This window comes from Triticum dicoccoides, chromosome 6B, assembly GCF_002162155.2.
Source record: "Triticum dicoccoides isolate Atlit2015 ecotype Zavitan chromosome 6B, WEW_v2.0, whole genome shotgun sequence".
Lineage (NCBI taxonomy): Eukaryota > Viridiplantae > Streptophyta > Magnoliopsida > Poales > Poaceae > Triticum > Triticum dicoccoides.
In genome coordinates, this window is record NC_041391.1 from 88,596,138 (window position 1) to 88,607,136 (window position 10,999).

The following is a 10,999-nucleotide window of genomic DNA, read 5'->3' on the forward strand; positions in this document are numbered from 1 at the left end:
AGCGGCTCGATCCGACGGCCCAGATCCAACTGTCAGAAATCCAAGTCGCTAAGGAGACTCGGTGGAACACTCTCTTATTTCTGGATATCAATCTTTAAAATTCCTAAACAAGCTTGTAAAGGAATATCTGACTCGATGTTGCACTAATGTTGGGGGGACAGTGACAACCAAAAGAGAATGCATTGGTGGAAATTAGGTGCACCGAAGTGCAAAGGAGGCATGGGGTTTTTAGAGACATCCACTGTTTTAATTTGGCTCTTTTAGGAAAATAAGCATGGGGGTTAATAGATAGTCCAGATTCTTTGTGTGGTACTGTTCTGAAGACAACGTATTTTCCTAATGGAGATTTGCTCAATAAGAAAACGAAGCTTCCTTCCTAGACAAGATCTTAAGGAGCTGCCTGTGTTTGTCCTTTCGCATTTTTTTCTTCAGAAAGTAACACTGCCGATGCACTCCATTAAACTGAAACGTTGGACAAGTCGGCAGCACACAGATTCAGTACAAACTGAGGTAGATGGCCAGCCCACACAATCTGGTTGCCATCCCCTAACAGAGCGCCTAGCACATACATTTTCTTTTTACATTGTCATATGCAACACACGGCAATTATGTAATTGCCATGTGCTTGCTTTAGCTTGTTGAAGCAGCGCCAAAGCTTCAGCATGTAGTGCGGAGCTGACTCCCTGAAGACGACCCGACGTCATCACAAAGAAAGCGCCCCGATGCCGCGGTAAGGCCCGATCATTCCTCGCAACAAAACCCCAGCCCCTTGAAAGAAAGGGAAGCTTGACGGATCGCCCCATCACAATCAGCGTCAATTTTAGCATGGCTGAGCAAAGGGAACGCCCACAGCAAGGAACTGATCTTTTCACTTTCGGAGATTTGTATTGCAATCCATACGTGTACAGAGCTGCAAGAGACCACCTCCTGTAAGCAGCCTACAACCTGAAACCTCAACCTGACACAACATGAGACATAAGCAAACGATACAACTGACAGACGAGCTTGCCTTGGCGTGCTTGTTTAAAAGGCACCAAGCAAATGAACCGCGAGAGTAACCCAACACTAATTATTAATCCAAGCAAGTCACCGTGTCCTCATACAGAACATAGACGATAGACAGGTAAGTTTGCAAAGGCCGGCACAGAGGGCCAAATTATGGGTATAGCACATGGCAGACCCCGTGAACAGCATAGAAATTGGAAGAACCTACAGCACCATAACCATTTTCTGCATCTCGGCCACCGGAATTCAATCCTAGATAGCTGCAGAGCAGCCAATTTCATCAGTCAATGTTAAAGCTATGTATCACAATACATTCAGAGAAAAAACGTTAAAGTTATGTATCTCAATTTTTTGTACGACTCAAACAGTACACATTAACTTCACTGGTATTGTGGAAATCATGCCAAATGCTCCGAAACTGGACCGTCTCAGCGGTCAGCATCAGCAGACAAACCAACACTAGAAACAGAGAACCGCTACAGGAAAAGGGTTCGTTTTTATCACCACACCTTCAACTCTTATTGTTAGGATATTCTCAAGTTTTTGGCTACATCTGTTATTCTGTTCTCAGTGAAGGCAAAAATCAAATAAAATCAGTGGTCCAAATAACTCCATTACAGGGAAATACTGGACATCCTAGCTTATCGAATCATTTGAAATATTCCTTGTTATCATGGGCACACAAGGGGCTCATGGGGCAACAAACCCAAACCATCTAGTTTATAGCTCATAGACATACTTTTCAGAAATGTACGAGCTAGCTAGTCGCTCACAAATAAAATTTAATTGAACTCATGTAGTAAAAGCCTCAACTGGGGATTGTGCATTGTCTTATTAACAGACACAGTTCCCTCGGCCCAAAATAGATGCATTATTCTTTCTTGACAACAACAAAAGCAATGCTTTGACCACTAGTTTACTGGTAATATTAATATGTCAGTAAAAAATACAATTTGTGACAAAAGCAGTGTTTACAGTGAATCTTTTAGTCATGGCATTTCGATCATATGTTTATAAAGTCTTAAGCACCTAAAGTGACCAAAAGTGCAGAAAATAGACTGCCGGCAAAGCATTGATACATATAGCTTGGACCAGACAAATCATGTTAGTGGATCATGGCAGATTACATATGCAAATTAGATAGACACTGAGAGATATGCTGAGAATAATATTTACGCAAACTGCCTTCTACTAGAACAATCATCCGTAAAACTGCAATAAATTGAGCAAAAGGATAAATAGAAATACAAAAATTAATGAAAGCATACTCTTCGAGTGTTTCTGACGATCATCAGTTCACTAGGTACAATAATGACCAAAAATAAGCAGCAATGTGAAATGATATAGCTATCCCGTTTATATGAAGGAAGCATGAAGCAAATGGTCGTCATGCATAGTTATCAAATACTCACGTAGAGGTAACACCATATAAATCGCATTAGGATTTGATAGACCCATAACCACGAAAAACTAATCAAAGGCATGTAGCAACTAGTAGAAGTAAAACAAACAAAAAATAAGTCCATGAAGAACACAAAAGAGGATGTACTGATTATGTTACCACTTAACATATTCACAGAGGGGAAGGGTAAAGAGTTTTGACTCATCTGGGAGCTAGAGGGAGAAAAACCTGCATTATCAGAAGGAACTGGGGGAGTACTGAGGAGGTAACTGAAAGCATGGCAGTTCGATTGAACAGGAAGGCAACCGGAAGTATTCACATCCAGTAGTGAGGGGATAGAACATTAGCAAATAAAAGAGAAGTCAGGTGGTTAAAGGCATATGGAAGAGAAGCAGGGCCTGGAGAATACGTCAAAGATGCAGTCTGCCATCAATGCAAGGAGGTGACCGGGTGAACATGTAAGCAAAGAGTTGTGGATGATAATAAACAGATGAAGACAGTTTGCTAGCTCTGACTTGAACAACAAGAATTTCAGAAGTGAAACTGAACAATAGACCAATTGCAGGCCATCGCCAGGCTGCAGAGAATATACAAGACTATATACCACTAACAGATTTTTTTTCTAACAAATCATAATCATTACATACAACGCCACCACAGAAGAATCAGAATAGAAATACTACAGGAAACAATCGCTATATGTTGAAGAGGTCAGCAAGCAGCCAAAGGAACAAGTGATATGACACTACTTAAACTTGTTAACTCAACAGGAAAGGATGAACCATATATGCCATGAACCAATTATCAAAAATTAACTTGGTTTTGTTACAACGAATATGTCAAGACATGCTTTACCTGCAGCGTAGACACTTCTGAATGGATTATAATGAGAAAGGGGGTAGGCTCCAGAAAGCTTCTTGAACTTCATTGACTCAAGATGGACCGTAAAGACGATGTGATCTGCCCACACGAATACCACATTATTTTCCTCCTCAGCCCTGGTATCAACATGTTAGTCTCCTGAGATTTCAGAGAAAGTAGCTTGTCCAGTTCAATGGTTCTTCCAAGCCCCCATGAAGCAACACCATCACAATCAGTCTTCATCTTCCACAGTTGGATGCTGCAGTCTGTCTGGATGAGTAAACCAAGGCCTCCACCCTCTGCCCGCATAATCAAGAACATGTACTGGCCCTCTTCAAGGATATGCACCGGCACCCGTATCACAGCTAGGCTTTGCTTCTCCAAATCGAACTCGAGAATTCCATCCATATTCCCAGCAAGCTTCCAGTAAAGGGAATCCCCAACCAGCACAGCAGGCTTGTCAGTAGAAACCAAGGTGGGAGCATCACTCATTAGAACATCAGGTGGAAGCTGCGTTGAGACAAGATCACCCCATGCGCCGGTCTCTGACGAGTAAACGCAGGCAAGAGCTCGATGGTGTTGCTCGTGGTCGTTGTCTGCCACTGTCAACACCACTTGGAAGTGCTGGGCCTCGTCTCCGGCAGCACGAGCACGAAGCACCGCCCCGTTGATCGATGTCTTCTCTGCATGTACTGCAACCCCCGGGGGCACGACAAGGCGGTGCTGGTCGCCGGTGACGGGGTCACACACCAGGATCTGGTTCTTAGGTTTGTTGGAGATGAGTACCAGGCCATGGCGGCATCCGAGGGGCATGAACCGGTCGCCGTCGCCGCGCTGCAAGGAGAAACGACCGGGGGAGACACGATCCGGGGCGTCGAGAGTGGGTACGAAGGGCAGGCCGTCATTCCTGCGGAAGAAACCGAGGAGGGGAGGGCTGCGGCGGTGGTGGATCCGGAAGCGGCGGGAGAATCCTGGGTCGGAGACGAGGAGGCGCCAGCGCTTGCATACGGCGGAGGCGCGGGGCAGAGAGGAGGGCTGCGGGGGCAGGCGGACGAGGATCTCGGGGAGCAGATCGTCGTCCTCCAGTGGCCACATCGCCGGCGAGGGGGGTTGGGGGTGGCGGCGGCGGCGGCGGCGGCTTCGCCCTCGCTGCTCGTGCCGTCGTGCGGGATTGTGGTGGGTGGAGTCACAGCAGCAGCAGCCCAAAATGAAATGTGGAAATGGATCGGCCCAAACATAGGGGGTGTTTGGTTCAAAAGTCATAGGACTTTTTTTAGTCCAGGGACTAATCAAAAAAAACTCTCTAGTAGAATCTTTTTCTAGTCCATGTAGAAAAAGTCCCTCCTGTTTGGTTCCTAGAGACATTTTAGGGACTTTTTCTAGTCTCTGGAACTAAAAAGTCCCTGAACCAAACACCCCCTTACATTGATATCCTTTTGTATGTTTTTTTTCTCGCACGAGTGTGTATCATATCTCTCCTGTCTACCCTATCTAAATCTACATTATCTCTACCTAATACTAATTGGTTTGTCTAATTCATATCTAGATGTTTTCTAAAAATGTCACATCTAAACTCCCACAAATATATAATGCAGCAACAAAAAACAAAAAAAAGTAGGACAAAAAAATACTTCCTCCGTTCCTAAATATATTTGTCTTTTTAGATTTCAAATGGACTACTACGTACGGATGTATATATAGACATACTTTAGAGTGTAGATTTACTCAATTTGCTCCGTATGTAGTCACTTGTTGAAATCTCTAGAAAGACAAATATTTAGGAACGGAGGGAGTATAACACAAATAGAATGGACATCAGCTTAGATGTGACATAACTATGTCACATCTAGATGTGTCTTACATAGACCCAATACTAATCCTAATCTTTATCTTTATCTTTACCTATATATCCTTCCCTAATAATAAAGCACGGATTGACTCCATGGTTTCACCGTCACAATACGATTCTTCTCCTGAATTTACGCTTTCAATTTTTTTACCTATATTATTATCTACATCCGAGGTGGTACTATTCATGTGTCATGGTACGCCTCCCGATACGCGATCTGTCATCGTTCCACCTACATGTGTCATAATACGCCTCCCGACATGCCCATGACAGATCGGTCAGGTGAATAGAATCGTTTTCCTTATTATATATACCTTTCAGTACACTATTTTTATAAATGGTTTGTCAGTAAGGTTTGCTGTGACTTTGTGGTGTCGTTCCAATATATAAACAGTGTGTTCAAGTTAATTTTACTATCTGGTTTTGTAAATTTTATATCTCAGATATGCTTTAAAGTTTTAAACTGTCAACATGTAGCACTACTCTTCGCTGTGTGCAATACTATAATAATTCTTTTGTTTTCAAAAAATTATTGTTCATTTTATATTTGACATGAAATTACTGTTCAGTTGCTTTCAAGGAAGTAGGGTCATCTATTCCAACTAGCAGGTAAGTTTTTAGGCAATGACAGTGGGTCGAAATTTGGCTCCATGGCCCATGTGTAAGCAAGGGCGGTGATGCCTTTTACTACACAAGGGGTTTAGAGGAGGTATGTATATTTTTGTCGAGAAAAAACTATGAAGAATATCTCTCCGTTAGTTTGATATATCAACCATTTTAGTTCACTTTGACATCTAGAATACAGATCCCTGAAGTTTGTCTTGTGAAGTTGTGATTGACTGGAACCTGGGGAAAGCTGATGCCCGTAACAGATCGGTCGGGTGAATAGAATCGTTTTCCTTATTATATATATATCTTTCAGTACACTATTTTTATTAAATGGTTCGTCAGTAAGGTTTGATGTGACTTTGTGGTGTCCATCCAGTATAAAATCAGTGTGTTCAGGTTAATTTTACTATCTGGTTCTGTAAATTTTATATCTCAGATATGCTTTAAAGTTTTAAACTGTCAGCATGTAGCACTACTCTTCCCTGGCTGCAATACTGTAATAATTCTTTTGTTTTCAAAAAATTATTGTTCATTTTATATTTGACATGAAATACTATTCAGTTGCTTTCGAGGAAGTAGGGTCATCTATTCCAACTAGCAGGTAAGTTTTTAGGCAATGAAACTGACGTCGCAATTTGGCTCCATGGCCCATGTGTAAGCAAGGGCAGTGATGCCTTTTACTACACAAGGGGTTCAGAGGAGGTATGTCTATTTTTGTCGAGAAAAAACTATGAAGAAATATCACTCCGTTAGTTTGATATATCAACCGTTTTAGTTCACTTTGACATCTCGAATACAGATTCTTGAAATTTGTCTTGTAAAGTTGTGATTGACCGGAACCTGGGGAAAGCTGATGCCCGTGACAGATCGGTCGGGTGAATAGAATCGGTTTCCTTATTATATATACCTTTCAGTACACTATTTTTATTAAATGGTTCGTCAGTAAGGTTTGATGTGACTTTGTGGTGTCCATCCAGTATAAAATCAGTGTGTTCAGGTTAATTTTACTATCTGGTTTTGTAAATTTTGTATCTCAGATATGCTTTAAAGTTTTAAACTGTCAGCATGCACTACTCTTCCCTGGCTGCAATACTATAATAATTCTTTTGTTTTCAAAAAATTATTGTTCATTTTATATTTGACATGAAATTACTGTTTAGTTGCTTTCAAGGAAGTAGGGTCATCTATTCCAACTAGCAGGTAAGTTTTTAGGCAATGACAGTGACGTCGAAATTTGGTTCCATGGCTCATGTGTAAGCAAGGGCGGTGATGCCTTTTACTACACAAGGGGTTCAGAGGAGGTATGTCTATTTTTGTCGAGAAAAAACTATGAAGAAATATCACTCGTTAGTTTGATATATCAACCGTTTTAGTTCACTTTGACATCTCGAATATAGATTCTTGAAGTTTGTCTTGTGAAGTTGTGATTGACCGGAACCTAGGGAAAGCTGATGCCCGTGACAGATCGGTCGAGTGAATAGAATCGTTTTCCTTATTATATATACCTTTCAGTACACTATTTTTATTAAATGCATGGTTTGTCAGTAAGGTTTGATGTGACTTTGTGGTGTCCATCTAGTATAAAATCAGTGTGTTCAGGTTAATTTTACTATCTGGTTTTGTAAATTTTGTATCTCAGATATGCTTTAGAGTTTTAAACTGTCAGCATGTAGCACTACTCTTCACTGGCTGCAATACTATAATAATTCTATTGTTTTCAAAAAATTATTTTTCATTTTATATTTGACATGAAATTACTGTTCAGTTGCTTTCAAGGAAGTAGGGTCATCTATTCCAACTAGCAGGTAAGTTTTTAGGCAATGACAGTGACGTCGAAATTTGGCTCCAGGGCCTATGTGTAAGCAAGGGCGGTGATGCCTTTTACTACACAAGGGGTTCAGAGGAGGTATGTCTATTTTTCTCGAGAAAAAACTATGAAGAAATATCACTCGTTAGTTTGATATATCAACCGTTTTAATTCACTTTGACATCTCGAATACAGATTCTTGAAGTTTGTCTTGTGATGTTGTGATTGACCGGAACCTGGGGAAAGCTGATGCCCGTGACAGATCGGTCGGGTGAATAGAATCGTTTTCCTTATTATATATACCTTTCAGTACACTATTTCTATTAAATGGTTCGTCAGTAAGGTTTGATGTGACTTTGTGGTCTCCATCCAGTATAAAATCAGTGTGTTCAGGTTAATTTTACTATCTGGTTTTGTAAATTTTGTATCTCAGATATACTTTAAATTTTAAACTGTCAGCATGTAGCACTACTCTTCCCTGACTGCAATACTATAATAATTCTTTTGTTTTCAAAAAATTATTGTTCATTTTATATTTGACATGAAATTACTGTTCAGTTGCTTTCAAGGAAGAAGGGTCATCTATTCCAACTAGCAGGTATGTTTTTAGGCAATGACAGTGACGTCGAAATTTGGCTCCATGGCCCATGTGTAAGCAAGGGCGGTGATGCCTTTTACTACACAAGGGGTTCAGAGGAGGTATGTCTATTTTTGTCGAGAAAAAACTATGAAGAAATATCACTCGTTAGTTTGATATATCAACCGTTTTAGTTCACTTTGACATCTCGAATACAGATTCTCGAAGTTTGTCTTGTGAAGTTCTGATTGACCGGAACCTGGGGAAAGCTGATGCCTGTGATAGATCGGTCGGGTGAACAGAATCGTTTGCCTTATTATATATACCTTTCAGTACACTATTTTTATTAAATGGTTTGTCAGTAAGGTTTGATGTGACTTTATGGTGGCCATCCAGTATAAAATCAGTGTGTTCAGGCTAATTTTACTATCTGGTTTTGTATATTTTGTAGCTCAGATATGCTTTAAAGTTTTAAATTGTCAGCATGTGGCACTACTCTTCCCTGGCTGCAATACTATAATAATTCTTTTGTTTTCAAAAAATTATTGTTCATTTTATATTTGACATGAAATTACTGTTCAGTTGCTTTCAAGGAAGAAGGGTCATCTATTCCAACTAGCAGGTAAGTTTTTAGGCAATGACAGTGACGTCGAAATTTGGCTCCATGGCCCATGTGTAAGCAAGGGCGATGATGCCTTTTACTACACAAGGGGTTCAGAGGAGGTATGTCCATTTTTGTCGAGAAAAAACTATGAAGAAATATCACTCGTTACTTTGATATATCAACTGTTTTAGTTCACTTTGACATCTGGAATACAGATTCTTGAAGTTTGTCTTATGAAGCTGTGATTGACCAGAACCTGGGGAAAGCTGATGCCCGTGACAGATCGGTCGGGTGAATAGAATCATTTTCCTTATTATATATACATTTCAGTACACTACTTTTATTAAATGGTTCGTCAGTAATGTTTGATGTGACTTTGTGGTGTCCATCCAATATAAAATCAGTGTGTTCAGGTTAATTTTACTATCTGGTTTTGTAAATTTTGTATCTCAGATATACTTTAAATTTTAAACTGTCAGCATGTAGCACTACTCTTCCCTGACTGCAATACTATAATAATTCTTTTGTTTTCAAAAAATTATTGTTCATTTTATATTTGACATGAAATTACTGTTCAGTTGCTTTCAAGGAAGAAGGGTCATCTATTCCAACTAGCAGGTATGTTTTTAGGCAATGACAGTGACGTCGAAATTTGGCTCCATGGCCCATGTGTAAGCAAGGGCGGTGATGCCTTTTACTACACAAGGGGTTCAGAGGAGGTATGTCTATTTTTGTCGAGAAAAAACTATGAAGAAATATCACTCGTTAGTTTGATATATCAACCGTTTTAGTTCACTTTGACATCTCGAATACAGATTCTCGAAGTTTGTCTTGTGAAGTTCTGATTGACCGGAACCTGGGGAAAGCTGATGCCTGTGACAGATCGGTCGGGTGAACAGAATCGTTTGCCTTATTATATATACCTTTCAGTACACTATTTTTATTAAATGGTTTGTCAGTAAGGTTTGATGTGACTTTATGGTGGCCATCCAGTATAAAATCAGTGTGTTCAGGCTAATTTTACTATCTGGTTTTGTATATTTTGTAGCTCAGATATGCTTTAAAGTTTTAAATTGTCAGCATGTGGCACTACTCTTCCCTGGCTGCAATACTATAATAATTCTTTTGTTTTCAAAAAATTATTGTTCATTTTATATTTGACATGAAATTACTGTTCAGTTGCTTTCAAGGAAGAAGGGTCATCTATTCCAACTAGCAGGTAAGTTTTTAGGCAATGACAGTGACGTCGAAATTTGGCTCCATGGCCCATGTGTAAGCAAGGGCGGTGATGCCTTTTACTACACAAGGGGTTCAGAGGAGGTATGTCCATTTTTGTCGAGAAAAAACTATGAAGAAATATCACTCGTTACTTTGATATATCAACTGTTTTAGTTCACTTTGACATCTGGAATACAGATTCTTGAAGTTTGTCTTATGAAGCTGTGATTGACCAGAACCTGGGGAAAGCTGATGCCCGTGACAGATCGGTCGGGTGAATAGAATCATTTTCCTTATTATATATACATTTCAGTACACTACTTTTATTAAATGGTTCGTCAGTAATGTTTGATGTGACTTTGTGGTGTCCATCCAATATAAAATCAGTGTGTTCAGGTTAATTTTACTATCTGGTTTTGTAAATTTTGTATCTCAGATATGCTTTAAAGTTTTAAACTGTCAGCATGTAGCACTACTCTTCCCTGGCTGCAATACTATAATAATTCTTTTGTTTTCAAAAATTTATTGTTCATTTTATATTTGACATGAAATTACTGTTCAGTTGCTTTCAGGGAAGTAGGGTCATCTATTCCAACTAGCAAGTAAGTTTTTAGGCAATGACAGTGATGTCAAAATTTGGCTCTATGGCCCATGTGTAAGCAAGGGCGGTGATGCCTTTTACTACACAAGGGGTTCAGAGGAGGTATGTCTATTTTTGTCGAGAAAAAACTATGAAGAAATATCACTCGTTAGTTTGATATATCAACCGTTTTAGTTCACTTTGACATCTCAAATACAGATTCTTGAAGTTTGTCTTGTGAAGTTGTGATTGACCGGAACCTGGGGAAAGCTGATGCCCGTGATAGATCGGTCGGGTGAATAGAATCGTTTTCCTTATTATACATACCTTTCAGTACACAATTTTTATTAAATGGTTCGTCAGTAAGGTTTGATGTGACTTTGTGGTGTCCATCCAGTATAAAATCAGTGTGTTCAGGTTAATTTTACTATCTGGTTTTGTAAATTTTGTATCTCAGATATGCTTTAAAGTTTTAAACTGTCAGCAT

General features: G+C 39.7%; 1 pseudogene; it reads right to left on the bottom strand.

The window, feature by feature from the left end:
- Positions 1-1,055: 1,055 nt before the first annotated feature.
- On the bottom strand, positions 1,056-4,452 carry LOC119324966 (annotated as a pseudogene).
- Between the last annotated feature and the right edge of the window lie 6,547 nt (positions 4,453-10,999).